The sequence below is a fragment of the Gopherus flavomarginatus genome, chromosome 1, assembly GCF_025201925.1.
Source record: "Gopherus flavomarginatus isolate rGopFla2 chromosome 1, rGopFla2.mat.asm, whole genome shotgun sequence".
NCBI lineage: Eukaryota > Metazoa > Chordata > Testudines > Testudinidae > Gopherus > Gopherus flavomarginatus.
Window position 1 is genome coordinate 325,386,977 of NC_066617.1, and position 15,569 is coordinate 325,402,545.

The 15,569-nt window shown below is 46.3% G+C and overlaps 1 protein-coding gene across 1 annotated transcript in view; it reads left to right on the forward strand.

Moving 5' to 3' along the window:
• Positions 1 to 911: 911 nt before the first annotated feature.
• Positions 912 to 15,569, forward strand: part of KATNAL1 (katanin catalytic subunit A1 like 1) — a 58,706-nt gene continuing 44,048 nt past the window's right edge. The window contains exon 1 of the mRNA XM_050937261.1: positions 912 to 1,010. The gene's annotated coding sequence lies outside the window, so the exon portion shown is untranslated. The remainder of the gene's footprint in view (positions 1,011 to 15,569) is intronic.

Genomic DNA, 15,569 nt, shown 5'->3' on the forward strand with positions numbered 1-15,569 from the left:
AATATGGAGGGGCAGACACCATGTGGGTATATGGGAGGATGGGGGACAAGTGGGCTGTAGGGGGACGGACTGGACAGGCAGCCTGTGGGTACATGGGAGGACAGAGGTCAGGCAGAGTGTGAGTGTTGGGGAGGACAGGCACATGCAAGCTGTGAGGGGGCAGGCAGTGTGTGGGTGTTTGGGACAGGCAGTGTGTGGGTATGTGGGAGGACTGTGGGGGAGGTCTGTGGGGACAGATAATATGCATAACGCTGTCCCCCAGGTGTGGCGGGCGGAGGTAAGTGGGGGGGGGTTTGTGGGGGTGGATAACGCTGCCCCCCGGCTGCTGCAGGTGGAAGTAGGGGGGGATCTGTGGGGGTGGATAACGCTGCCCCCCAGCTGTGGCAGGCGGAAGAAGGGGGAATCTGTAGGGGCGGATAACGCTGCCACCCAGCTGTGGCAGGCTGAGGTGGGGGGGGTCTGTGGGGGCAGATAACGCTGCCCCCCGGCCGTGGCAGGCCAAGGTGGGGAGGGTGTGGGGGGAGATAACGCTGCCCCCCAGGTGTGGTGTGCGGAAGTGGGGTGGGTTGTGGAGGAGGATAACGCTGCCCCCCGGCCGTGGCAGGCCGAGGTGGGGGGGGTCTGTGGGGGCAGATAACGCTGCCCCCCGGCTGTGGCGGGCGGAAGTAGGGGGGGATCTGTGGGGGTGCATAACGCTGCCCCCCGGCTGTGGCAGGCCGAGGGGGAGGGGGCCGGAGGGCCTCTCTCCAGGTGTGGTGAGGAAGGGGAAGGGGTCTGGGTTCCCCACACCCCTCACGGGAGACCAGCCCGCCCCCAGCCTCTCTCTGCGCGGGGGCGGGGCGGAGCAGCGGGATACCCAGGCACTATGGCCGGGCGTCGCCCCTCAGCGCCATGGCAACGAGCCGCCGTCGCCGCCGCAGCGCGCACGCCACGGGCTAACGGAGTCTGCGGGCTGCGCCCCCCGCCCGCGGGCACGCACCCAGCGTCAGCGGCGGAGGTGACTCCATCAGGTAAGGGCAGGGGCTGACTAGGTGGTGCCCATCGCGGCTGCTGGGGAGGGGACGCAAAACAAACCCCAACAGGGTCCGTGGCGCGAGCAGCGTTGGCGACTGAACGTTCCTCTGTCCTGCCGGCCGCGGGGTGGGGAAGCCTCTGCCGCGAAGCAGGATGGGCGATGTAGTTCTGGGGTTCACGCGTTCTGTGATGGGCAGCAGAGGCGCGGGCGGGAGCGGACTACAAATCCCAGCGCGCTGCGTGTAGCCGGGTGGGGGCACAGCCTGGCTTTGCCCCGACATCTGAGCCTTTGGGGGGTCGGGGGTGATTTGTTGGTGGCCCGGAGGTGGGTGCGGCACCGGGGCCTGCGGCAGCGCAGGTTGGGCCCCAGCGTGGGGCCGCTGCAGCAGACTGGGCCCGTGTAACGGTGCCGATGCTGCTCCCCCCCCCCACCGTGTGTCCGGGGATTGTGGGGCCGCAGCATCTGGGGCGAGGCTCTGCGAGCGGACAAAGCAGCGCCCAGAGCCAGGCAGGGGGCTGGGCAGCCGCTCCCCTCTCTGTGGCTGAGGGGCGGGGGGAGTTGTGCGCGGCTGGGGGGGGGGGGGGGTTAATGGTGTATAAGGAGGATGGAGAAGTGGGTGTGTAAGGAGGTGGGGAAATAGATTATATTTCCCCATGTTAAGTATCCTCACACCTTCTATGGGTCACCTCGATTATCACGTCGAAAGTTTTTTTATCTCCTGCTGATGATAGCTCATCTCAGTTGGCCTCTTACAGTTGGCATGGCTACCTACACCTTTTCATGTTCTCTGTATGTATAAATATCTTCTTGCTGTATGTTCCAGTTTAGGCATTAGGTGAAGTGGGCTGTAGCTGGTGAAAGCTTGTGCTCAAATAAGTTTGTTAGTCTATAAGGTGCCACAAGTACTCTTCCTTTTGCAGATACAGACTAACACAGCTGCTACTCTGAAAAAATGATTTATTGTCTGTTGTGCATTTCTAATGTACCTCTCAAACCCTGACCCTGTTGCATTAGCTGCTCTACACATGGACACAGCCAGTTTTCCTTTTTCATAGTTCCTTTTGTCTTTGTAATGCTCAGCTCTTCCATCCTGATTGTACAGACTGCTCTCCCAAGGTTGCAGATTTAGTGTGTTCTGCAGCTTGTCCCTTTAGAAAAAGCAGAACACAAAGTTCCTGCTCCAAAGAAATTTAACATACAAAAGTCTATGTTCAATATAGTAACTGGAGATGAAACAAAATGTTAGGTCGTGCTTTGTCCTGTAGGGACTAGTGCAGGATTTTTCCTTACAGTATATTCTTCACTGGCTTGTGTCCTCTATTTTTAAAGTGATGGACATTTGTTTCTAGGGGGAAGGAAAAAACATTTCCAATCCTAGACGCACCCTATTTTGTGCAGTTTATTCCAGTTGTAGCAGATGCACTGAGATGTTAGTTGAGCACCTGCAAGTGGTTTCTAATGTGTCCAAGAGGAAGGATTGGTTGGTGATTTAGGACTAGGGATTTCTTTCCCAACCATTCCTAAGATATTTACAAATTGTAAACATTTATAATTTAATTACGTTTGAAAAATTGTTCTCTTGCTGTAAATACAGTGAATACATTTAGTATGCTGCTCAGTTGGGAAAAGTTATATATTTTCAACTTATTTATTTTATAGTACTCAAATGTGTGATACATCCTTCAGAGAAGAGGAAAAATGCTGTCCCTACCCAGAAGAGTTGGCACTGGTCTACACTAGAAACTTAGATTGACCCAGCTATGTTGCTTATTGATGTGAAAAATTCACACCCCAGAGCAATGTAGTTAAGTCCTGTGTAGACAGGACTAGGTTGACAGAAGAATTCTTCTGTTGACCTAGCTATTGCTTCTTGGGGAGGTGGATTACCTATGTTAGGGAGAACCCCCTCCCATCGGTATAGGTGGTGTCACCTAGTGGAAGAATGGGGAACTTTTTATATACGCCATGCTGGTTCCAGGGCGGCTGAGGAGTTGGTATCTGCTACTCAGCTTCCTGGGTTCATCAGTAATCTCTCTGGAGTCCAGGGAAATTACTGAAGAACCCAGGGAGCTGAATAGCAGATACTGCCTCCTCAGTTACCCCGGAACCTACATGGCACATAAGTAAAAACCAGCAAACAGCTCCTTCGGCAGCGGCTGTGCCAGGGAAGGCCTATTATACCCACTGTCTATGGTGTAGACATAGCATTAGACGTAACACTATCAGTAAGGATTACAGCAGTAGGGACGGGGTTAGAGCAATAGCATAATATAGCTATTTGCTATAAGATGTACACATCTTCGTGTTTTTCTTTTTTTAATGGGAAAATAAAACAGTTCACGTTAAAACCAGTGAAAATAACTGACTCATTTATTGTAGTCATTGCAAGAAAAGTGAGATTTTTTTAAGCACAACTTAAATAAGGCGAGGGTAGTGCCTTGGTAGACCAGAACAGTGTAATGGACAGCATGAATAAAGGCAGAAGAGTAAATGAAAAGGGGGTAAAGGCTGGTATCTTTTGCCTATGTATCTTCTCAGCTATACTGCTCTTGGTAATCAGTGTTCCACTGAAAGCAAATGAAGTGTTAGGATTCATGCTACTTGATGTTTATATACAGTCACAGCACAGACTCAGGCCATGTCTACATCTAAAATTTTGCAGCGCTGGTTGTTACAGCTGTATTAGTACAGCTGTATAGGGCCAGCGCTGCAGAGTGGCCACACTTACAGCAACCAGCGCTGCAAGTGGTGTTAGATGTGGCCACACTGCAGCGCTGTTGGGCGGCTTCAAGGGGGGTTCGGGGAACGCGAGAGCAAACCGGGGAAGGAGACCAGCTTCCTCGCGGTTTGCTCTCGCGTTCCCCGAACCCCCCTGCAAACCGCAGGGAAGGAGACCTGCTTGCTCGGGGGTTCGGGGAACGCGAGAGCAAACCGGGAAAGGAGACCAGCTTCGCCGCGGTTTGCTCTCGCGTTCCCCGAACCCCCCTGCAAACCGCAGGGAAGACCTGCTTGTTCGGGGAACGCGAGAGCAAACCGCGGCGAAGCTGGTCTCCTTTCCCGGTTTGCTCTCGCGTTCCCCGAACCACCCTGCAAACCGCAGGGAAGGAGACCTGCTTGTTCGGGGAACGCGAGAGCAAACCGCGGCGAAGCTGGTCTCCTTTCCCGGTTTGCTCTCGCGTTCCCCGAACCACCCAGCAAACCGCAGGGAAGGAGACCTGCTTGCTCGGGGGTTCGGGGAACGAGAGAGCAAACCGGGAAAGGAGACCAGCTTCGCCGCGGTTTGCTCTCGCGTTCCCCGAACCACCCAGCAAACCGCAGGGAAGGAGACCTGCTTGCTCGGGGGTTCGGGGAACGAGAGAGCAAACCGGGGAAGGAGACCAGCTTCGCCGCGGTTTGCTCTCGCGTTCCCGGAACCACCCAGCAAACCTCAGGGAAGGAGACCTGCTTGCTCGGGGTTCGGGGAACGCGAGAGCAAGACGGGGAAGGAGACCAGCTTGATTACCAGAGGCTTCCTCAGGTATGCTGGGATACCTGCTTATTCCACGGAGGTCAAGAAAAGCGCTGGTAAGTGTCTATACTTGATTACCAGCGCTGGATCACCAGCGCTGGATCCTCTACACCCGAGACAAAACGGGAGTACGGCCAGCGCTGCAAACAGGGAGTTGCAGCGCTGGTGGTGCCCTGCAGATGTGTACACCTCCTAAGTTGCAGCGCTGTAACTCCCTCACCAGCGCGGCAACTTTCTGATGTAGACAAGCCCTCATTCTCCCTGGAACATTTAGCATCAGTAAAGCTACTTATTTATAATCAGCTGCTAGAAAATATGTATGCTAGTGTGAAAGTAGAATGAATTATATAGTAAGAATAGAAAGGATTAAAGAAATGTTGTCTGTATCTTTAAGCAAAGTTGTTGGAATATTGCAACCAGGTGTCAGGAATACAGACATTAACATAGAACAATTGCACCGTTTAAGGGCAATTGGTGAAGCATTAGCCTTAGATCGATAACAGCTAGTAAGGAAATAGGATATGCATGCTGTGCCCCAGGTGAATTTTACTGTTTTGATTTCTTTGTCCCTTTGTCTAATTCCCACTCTTTTATCTGTATAAATAAGACTGTTTGGGCCTTGCATGGGCACTCACATATTCTGAATGTTATTGGTGGAGCGCTGCGCTAATAAACAGAGTGGTCTGACAAATTGTGAGTCCTGATTCTAACTTTGACAATAGGCATATTCAAGTCAGGCTTTCTAAGACTAGGAAACAAATGCAGCTTCCTTTACTCATACCCATAGTCCCATTGAAGTCAATTGAAATACTTAAATGAGTATGGCAAGAAAGATTTTGACCCTGGATGTACAATTTACATTTTAATCTCTGAGCATTAACTTATTTTACTTTTCATGCTGTGGGATAAACATTTCAATTTAGATCCATCCATTATTAACAATTGTTTATCGTTTCAAAAATATACATCTTGCAGTAATAAGAAACAGAATTTATTCAGAAGATAAAAATAAGATACACATTTACTGAAGTTTCTGAGATAAAGACTGAAATTACTTAGAATATTTCTTAAATTTGAATCCCAGGGTATCTGTTTAATCTTTTCTCATCCCCATAAATTTATATTTTCAATCAATGACGTTGCATTGCTTCTTATTATTTAAAGTAATATTTGTTTATAGTAGTGCAAACAATGCATGCCTTTTCCAAACATTCAAGAAGGAATGTCAAGTACTCCAAGGAATGCACAATCTAAGGCTGGGAAGACAAGTGGACAGAAGTTAGGGCAAAGTGGATCAATAATAGGTCTTGTATATGCAGGTCAATTTGATTATACAAATATGAGGTCTTCTTCAACATAACTAATTGCCCCTCAAAAGAATCACCTTTTAAAAAATGGAAATAGCCTAAGACTTGAAGTCTGCCCCACCAATAATAGAGAACTTGTCTCTGGTGTCTACTTATAGTCTAAACCAAGGATTCTCAAACTTAATTGCAGTGTGTTAGGCGGCTTATTCCTTCACCCTCTCACTTCCCTGGTCCTTCTTGCATGAACAGAGAGCAACAATACCCGAAGTTCAAAGGTGCAAACAATTCGATGTTCATTGGGGCGAACTTCCAGCAAGCATGATTCCAGTTTCCTTCCTTAGTGTCCCCCTTCCCAGCTCTGACACCACAGAGCCTTGCATCTGTCCCTGTCCCCTCTTTAGCAAAACATGATCCCATTTCCCCCATCTGCAGTCCCTGTTCCCATTCCCCCCCCCCCACTTCCTGATTGACTTCAGACTAACTGAAATTTAACTAACCAATCCTATCATATTGTAACATGGTTATTTAACCAATTATACCCCACTACCTTAATTGGTTTACACCCAACAAAATTAATTATACAGTAGACAGAAACAATTACAGAACCAGACAAAGACCATGCAAATAAACATACAAAACAATACAGAAGTGAGGATTTCACAACTACATCTATATAGACATAAGGGTTCTCCAGCTGTGTCTATTGATAAGTGAGTTCTTGCCAGACAGGATGCGATCAAACTATGTGTCCTTTTACATCTTCTAGGCTCTTCCCTTTCTCTGGAGGTGATATGAATATCAGGACAGGATTGTGTTCCTAATAGCCCAATAGCACCTTAATTTCAATGTGACTAGTTTGGAATGTGAGGATGTGACCATACACTTCCCAGCTTATGGCTGCCTAACTACATCTTAGCTGAAGGCCTTAGCCTGTCACAGTAAGAGGCCATTACACAGATAGTGATTTTGATTTTTTCTTTTATACCTCTATAACTAGCTACGTGATAAGAATACACCTAAATTCTTAAAGTATAGGCCTTTGCAGACAGGCCTGAATATCCATATCCTAACACGGTGTGACCCCCTTCTAACAACAACAATTATTACATGACCCTGGATGATGAGGGGGACCGAAGCCTGAGCCTGCCCTAGTCCCGTTGCCCCAGGTGGGGGGCCCAAGCCCCAGCCCCACCAACCTTGGATGGGGGTGGGGGCTAAAGCCAAAGCCCAAGGGCTTCAGCCTGAGGGAGGGGGCCTCCAACCTGAGTCCTGCTGTCCCGGGCTGAAGCCCTTGGACTTTGGCCTGGGGCCCAGCATGTCTAAGCCAATCCTGGCAACTCCATTTAAACGGGATTGTGACCCACTTTGGGGTCCTGACCCACAGTCTGAGAACCGCTGGTCTAAACCATTATTATCTGAGTAGATAAATATCTTTAGCTTGTCTATAATCATAAGACAATTAGTTTGATTCTTAGAGAAATATAGTTTAAATGGGGAAAAGTTCTGAGGCCTAAATTAAAGTAGTAGTGTGTGTTCCGATCTTTGTGGCCCTGCTTTACGAACAATATGTGAGTAACTTAACATTAACTTAGGGGGAACCACTCGTGCCTTAAGTTACTAATGGGCTTAAGTGTCTGCTTGATTTAGCTTATAGCCAGTGAAAATCCTTTATTGAAGGTTGTACTGGAAACAACTTGGAGATTTGAAGGAGGGACTAAAACTGGCCGTCCCATCAAGAAATAACATAGCAATCTGTAATTCCTCTTTGTCAAGTACTTCAGAAAAGCCTAGTACAACCGGCATTAATGTGTTAAGTTAATTCTTAAGAATTGTAATTTTTCTGTTCAGAAATAGCACACTCTCTAATTATAACATTGATCAACTGTTTAGTGCCTTCTTTAGTTTTGACTACCATTAACTTCTGAAATTTTTTTAAGATTCTGTTTTTGTTTGGAAGTCAGGCAATTCAAATTTGTCCTCAAAATAATTGAAACAAATCTCTTTTGAGAGGCAAATGTCGATGCTACAGGCCTAGTATCTGGTGTCCCCTCTCCAAATATACTTGTAACATTTCAAAACGGATTTCACTTCAGTACAGTCTGAAGACTGAAATGCAAGGAAAAAACAACTTATTGCTTAATTTTTTGCGCTTCTCTTGTGTACTTTTAGGCCTTGAGTGAGGAAGGCATCCCTGTTGAGAACCATAATTGAGTACATGGTCAGATCCTGAAGTCAATTGAAATGTAACCACATGCTTAAAATTAAGCCTGTATTTAAGTGCCCTCTTGAAGTAGGGTCATGGGAGTCTGCAAGGTGATAAGCATCGTCAACTCCCATGGAAGTCTATGGAAAGACTTGCATGGAAGTTTGGGAACTTAGTGAAAACAAAGCTAATGGAGGGAAGTGTGGGGTGTGTGTGTGTATTTTTGTTTTTCCCTACTGAAACTGACCAATGCTCTTTGTATCCATCCTTCAGTTTATCTGATGGGCTTTAGTTAAGACAAAGGGTATGTCTAAATTATAACGGCACAACTAGCACATTAGTGTAGGTGCTTCCTGTGTTGACTGAAGGGGTTTTTCCACTGATGTAATTAATCCACCTCTTTGAGAGGTGGTAGCTAGGTTGATGGAAGAATTCTTCTGTCAACCTAACTGGGTCTACGGTGTGGGTTCGGTCAACCTAACACTGTCACACAGGGTGTGAAATTGTTCACAGCCCTGAGCTGTGCAGCCGGGATGACCTAATTTTTAGGTGTAGACCAGATCTCAGGGCAGCACAATTGCACCTACAGTGCTATAGTGTAGACACTTCCTACAATGATGGAAAGGATTTTTCTGTCACTATAATAAATCTACCACATTGAGAGGCGGTAGTTAGGTTGATGGAAGAATTTTTCGGTCGACTTGGTGGTGTCTACACCTGGGCTCGGGTTGGTTTAACTGTGTCTCTCAGAGATATGAATTTTTCAGACCCCTGAATGATGTAGCTGCATTGACTTTGAGCTGGTCTACATCACAAAGTTAGGTCGGCTTAACTACATTGTTGTGAAAAATGTCACTCCCAGTGCAATTGTGATTAATCTGACTTAAGCCCTGGTGTAGACACCGCTAGGTCAACAGAAGAATTTTATGTTAACCTAGCTACCACCTCTTGGAGAGGTGTGTTTACTACAGCAGTGGAAAAACCCTTTCTGTCTAAGGCTTTGTCTATACTGACACTTTGTCGCTAAAACTTTTGTCACTTAGGGGTGTGAAAAAACACAAAAAGCACTGGTGTGGACAGCGCTTCATTGCGGGGAGCTGCATTTTCAGCGATGAAGTTACTGCCCCTCGTTGCAGGTAGTTTTATTTTGTCACTGGAAGAGCTCTCTACTGGCAATAAAAAGCGGCCACACAGCGCACCTTACAACGGCGCAACTGCAACATCACAGCCACACTGTTGTAAGGTGCGCAGCGTAGACGTAGCCTAAGCTAGAGCACTACAGTAGTGCTGCTGCATGCTGAAGAGTTTCTAGTGTAGAGAGAATCTAAAATTTTAGGTGTAGACTAGTCCATAGCATCTACAATAACACACATGGCCTCTGATGTGAGTCATAGTTCCTGAGCAGGCGACAATGTTCATTACAGACATCAATGCCAATTGTGCTAGGATGTAGAACCTGAAATGAAAGAAATCTATTTGTTACACACAGATAAGATTAATTGAAAATGTTATGAATAATTAAATAATTAAATATTGGATGAATAACCAGTTCTGAAAGATTTCAGTGTTTAAAAAAACCCTGTGCTATTGGTATTGTGAAGAAATATAATATGAAATTAAAAGGCTATGCAATATGAACAGTCCTGCAGACTTGTAACAGGTCTCGGACTGGCTGAAAATGAAACTGGATTGGTTGCTTTTCTCTGATATTTTAATTACCATTACAATTCATGCTACTCATTCAGGTTCTGTTAACATATCTATTATGTTTATATTTTAAAGAGTTTACAACTTTGAAGGGAAAGTGAGAGAGAAGATGGTTATATAGAAAGCCTTGAAATAATAGATAAAGGAAGGGAGAGACATATTCCAAGCTAATCAGAGATATATAACTAAATTGGTGGCCTTAATTTCAAGAAGGGCAAGTTTAGATTAGTTGTAAGGAAAACCTTCCAAATGATATGAGCATTTTAACAATGAAACAGCAGCCAAGAGCAATTGCTGAGGCACTATTAATGGAAAAATGCAGAGATTAGAAAACAGACTTGGAGAAATAGCCTGTGCTTAGATACAAAGGGTATGTCTACACAGTTCATGGTAGCGAGCCTCCCAGTCCAGGTCAATGGACTGAGACCTGGTCTACACTAAAAAGTTAAATTGACCAAGCTGTGTTGCTCAGGAGTGTGAAAAATCCACACCCCTGAGATGCATAGTTAAGTCAACCTAACTCCTGGTGTATATAGTACTAGGTCGATGGGTGATAGCTATGTCAATAAAAATTCTTCCAAGTTCCCTCTAAGCTATGTGGCCGGGGATTCCTCTCCCCCAGCCCGGGATTCGACCCAGCCCAGCCACGGACCTGCCACGGCCGGGGGAGAAGGGTCCCTCCCCCGGCCCCAATCCAGCCTGGCCTGGACCTGCTGCAGCCAGGGGAGACACGACTCTCCCCCAGCCCCGGACTTGCCCCAGCTGTGGGAGAGGCGCCTATCCTGGGGCCATAAGCACTGACTTCTGCTGGTGCAGGTGGGTGCTTGACTCCCCTCCGGCCCCGCCCGATTCCATCCCGGCCCCGCCCCCTCCTGCCCCCCTTCCACCACCACCTCAAAAGTCCCTGTGCTAAATCTGCCCCCTCCCTTCCCCTATTCCAACCCCTTCCTCAAATCCCCACCTCAGCCTCGCCTCTTCCCCGCCTCCTCCCCTGAGCGCGCTGTGTTCCCGCTGCTCCCCGCTCCCTCTCGGAGCTTGTTACACCACAAAACAACTGTTTTGCATCAGCAAGTGCTGGGAGGTAGGCGGAAAAGCGGAGACATGGTGTGCTCATGGAGGAGGTGAAGGTGAGGAGGGGCAGGGGGTGGAGAGGCCGTGGGTGGTCCAGCTCCGGAGCATCTGTGGAGTCAGTGCCTATACCCGCGGCCCCAGCCCTGGAACTGCTGTGGTGAGGAGAGACGCCACCGCTCAGCCCAGCTGCTGCTATGGAGAGAAAGAGCTGTAGGGAGTTCTCTCTCCTTGTTGAAGCCCTGGGCAGCTTGCACCCCAGATCCCCAGCCCCACCTCAGAGCCCTCATCTCCTGCATCCCAACTCTCTACCCCACCCCTGAGCCCCCTCCTACACTCCAAACCCCTCGACCCCACCCTGTCACATGAATTTTGTTGTGTGCGCTAACATGGAGGTGATGTGCCTGGATAACAATTTCAAAGTTAGTAGTTCCTTTAGGAACATAGGAATTGTTGAGTAGACCGCTGGCTTTCTCTCTCTTTTACGTACAATGTCATAATAACATTATTAATGTTACAAAGTCAAGCATAAAAAAGCTAGGAAATGGCAGAATGAAGGCTGCCTGTGCAGCCATCATTTGTTTCCCTTGTCCATATGTATTATGATACAGACTTTAATTAGATTGTCACGTACTATTTTTTCCACGGAACTCCTGCCTCATTTAGTGCAGAGGATGGATGGGGCTCACTTAATGAGCAGCTATTCAATATTTTGTGTTTTCCTCATTGCTCACTGTGTGACCCCATGCCTTATTTACTGCATGCTATTCAAAACCCTGTCTGAGTGCTTCACAATACCCCTGTTAGGTAAGGGGCAGATATTACCCTCGGTTTACATAAGAACGGCCATACTGGGTCAGACCAAAGGTCCATCTAGCCCAGTATCCTGTCTACTGACAGTGGCCAATGCCAGGTGCACCACAGGGAGTGAACCTAACAGGTAATGATCAAATGATCTCTCTCCTGCTATCCATCCCCATCCTCTGACAAACAAAAGAAGTCTAGGGACACCATTCCTTACCCATCCTGGCTAATAGCCATTAATGGACTTAACCTCCATGAATTTATCCAGTTCTCTTTTAAACGCTGTTATAGTCCTAGCCTTCAGGCAAGAAGTTCCACAAGTTTACATATAGGGAACTGAGGCACTGAGAGATTAAGGTTAAAAGTTTCCACCAATTTTTGGGTTCCTAATTTGAGATGCATAAAACCTGATTTTTTTCAGAAAACGTAACATTATACAGTAGAACCTCAGAGTTACATACACCAGAGTTACAAACTGACCAGTCAACCACACACCTCATTTGGAACTGGAAGCACACAATCAGGCAGCAGCAGAGACACACACACAACAAAACAAATACAGTACAGTTCTGTGTTAAACATAAACTACTAAAAAAATGAAGGGACAGTTTTTTAAAAAAAGATTTGAAAGGTAAGGAAATGGTTTCTGTGCTTGTTTCATTTAAATTAAGATGGTTAAAAGCAAAATTTTTATTTTGCATAGTAAAGTTTCAAAGCTGTGTTAAGTCAATGTCCAGTTGTAAACATTTGAAAGAACCACCATAATGTTTTGTTCAGTTAGGAACATTTCAGTTACAAACAACCTCCATTCCTGAGGTATTCGTAACTCTGAGGTTCTACTGTATAGCACTTTTATATGTTCAAAGCGCAGCTCTAGTTGACTTCAGTTGCAGGTGCTCAGCACTTCTGCAAATCAGACACCAAGGTATTAAGATGGCCACCCAGAAAATGAGGAACACAGTTAGTTTGAACATTTTGGTTTAAGTTTTGTGCCTGTGGCAGAGGCAGGGATTGAATCCAGTTATTCAGCTGTCTTAACTATAGAACCATCTTTTCTGTTTCTGCAAAAGCCTGCCTCATTCATTACATCCCTTCCAGCTTCTGCAACAAGTCTTACAAATAACAGCTTCCTTTCCTACATATCCCTGTTTCTGTGCACTGAATGAGATAGGTATCTTGTGGATAAAATAGGATGTGATAATGTAATTAAAGACTGTATCATGCATGTGCACAAAGGAGCTGGCATTTCCTAACATTTGAATGCTTGACTTTACAACCTTACTATTATTTTATCTTAGGACTTTTATGTGTAATTTCCTAGTTTTTTAAAAAAGCAAACTGAAAAACAGATAATTCATCATGTGGCATCATATTGACACCCCCATGGTTCATCAGCAGAATTGGAATCTTTAGCGCCACTGCACAGTTCTCTGCCACTAGTGAAGTAACTGATAGCAGTAGTAGGTTGTCATCGTTTGTATGTACCACAAGAGGGGGTGAGACACATTTTGCTAGTGGATTTCACAGATGTTTGCTGTCAGCAGAGGAATGGTGAGACTCAGGAATTAATGGGTTTTTTCCCAGGCTGTGGAGAGGAATGTTCTCTGTTGGGCACAGACTTCTGCCCATTCTATCCCTACTCCCCTCAGACTTGATCCCTTCTGCTCCATCCCCTCCAATCTGTTCTAGTCCTGTCTCTTCCCCACCCTGGTGCCTTCTCCCAGTCCTTTTCTTCTTGCCTACCCTGTTTCAGTCTCTAGTCTGCAGGTTTCTCCCCAGTCCCAATCTCCTTGCCCAGCCACTCCTAGTTTGCTGCTCCAGGTCTGATTAGGAAGATCAGACAGCAAGTGTGAAAAATTGGGACATGGGTAGGGGGTGGGGGTAATAGAAGCCTATATAAGAAAAAGACCCAAAAGTAAGGACTGTTCCTATAAAATCAGGACATCTGGTCGCCCTAGGTCTGATCTGCCTCCCTGCTTTTTCACTTGTTCTCAGTTCTAGCTACCCTCTCTTGGTTTCTTATCCAATCTCAGTCTATCCCCCTTTCTTGTTCCAGATTCCAGCCTCTCCTTCTCTTCTCCTGCAGCTCCCACTCTCCTTGCCCAGCCATTTGTTGCCCCCCAACTCCCAGGAACACTTTGTCCTTTTCCTGCCCCTTGTTCTGGATTTAGTCCCCTCTGCGTTCTAGCCAGGCAGCAGTCTCCTTATGCTGTGTGACGCAGCAGGGAGATCACTGACTGAACGCGGCGCAGTTGTAAGGACTCCCATGTAGCCACTCTGCTGATGGGAGAGAGCTCCACCATAGGCATAATTAAATCACCCCACCGAGCAGCTGTAGCTATGTCGGCAGAAGAGCCTAGTGCTGTTCACACCAGCGCATCTGTTGCTGTAATTTACGTTGGTCAAGGGTGTGGTTTTTTTTACACTCCTGACAAACAAGTTTTACTGACAAAAGTGCTAACGTAGACATAGCCCAGGCCTCTTTATTTTTGCCTTATTTTTTAAAGACCCTAGCTATACTGCATTAGTCTTACTATAGCTCATGTTTATAGAGATTTATAGTTTTTATTTTTCCCTTTTATTTTTCAGAAGAAGGTGGATTTTTTTTCTGAATTGTTTTCTTTGTTATTTCTCTGTGATCCAATTTAGTTGATTTTAGTTTATTTTGCTTTTTCCATAATTGTGAGGACCACTTATTTATTTTATAAATTTTGCTTAGTTTTATTTTCTGTTCAGCTCAGACTGTTCTTTAATTTCAACCAAAACAATTCAGCCATATCAGAGAACAAGGTAAGGGGAAAATGTATTTTACCCATGTTAAAAAATTCTGATGACTTTTTCTTTGAATAGTTCTAGTACCCCCAAACTTTGCAGCAGAGACTTGAAATTGGGTAGGGAGTTGACTTCTTAGAGCTTCCAGTGCAGAATTGGAGTCAGAACTGTCTTCAGCCCTTAGCAGTTCCAGTCTTCAGGCATATCCAGTTCCGGTTCCAAGAGAGGATCTGAGAAACCCAAAGGTAGCTTTGGACGCCACGCCAAATCCACTTTCCTTGGTGTCGAGAGATGGAGAAAAGAGGAATACATGGCACCATTGCTCCATGCGGTCATGTTCCTGAGGATCAGGCAAGTGGTTGGCACTGAAGATTAAGGTGGAATTATCTGGTGCTAAGGTAGAAGGTTCTTGTTATCAGAAGCCCATCTCCTTGGTTCTAAGGATTAGGTCCATCTTATCTAGTCCTGATGGAAAGATTGTCTTTTCTCCCCAGTTTCAGTCCTGGAGAGGCTACAGTTTTAATTTCAGGCACCATTATCTGTTCTGCTGAGCAGAAATCCCACAGTGCTCCACTTGCTAGGGTGATGTTAAGGATTCCCTTGGAATTGAGGATTTGGAGCTGAAGTTTCCTTATTGTTACTTTGGTGCCAATGGAATAGAATGAGAGGTTCATTCGTGGGTCATTTAGTTCCTTTTGCCTCAAACTAGACCTTTCTTGGTTTCACCGTCGACACAGAGTACTTCAGTACATCCCTCTCAGTTGAGGTTTCGAACCCCACCTTCTGCACAAGGGCCATTTTGCAAGTTTATCTGCCATGAGCCAAATGGCCTTCCTGGACATCACAGTCTTGGAGGATAGCAATGGCAGTCACTTTTTAATCTCCCTCTTGGTATACCAACCTGCCAAACCCCTGTACAACCTCCTTCACTGAGATATGATTCAGATTCCACAGCTGAGGAAGAGAGTGTAGACCATACTCCATACAACTCATGTTTCTCCAGAGGATGTTATGATAGACATCAAAAGTATTATGGAAGATGTAAAATCTTCCAAGACCTGCTCATCAGGAGCATGGATGCATTGGTCTTTGAGCCATCTACTGTTCAATAAAAGTCTCACAAATTGTTGGATATTCTGGAAATGAGTCAGTCAGACAGAGGGATTGTATTAATAATGGCCTCAT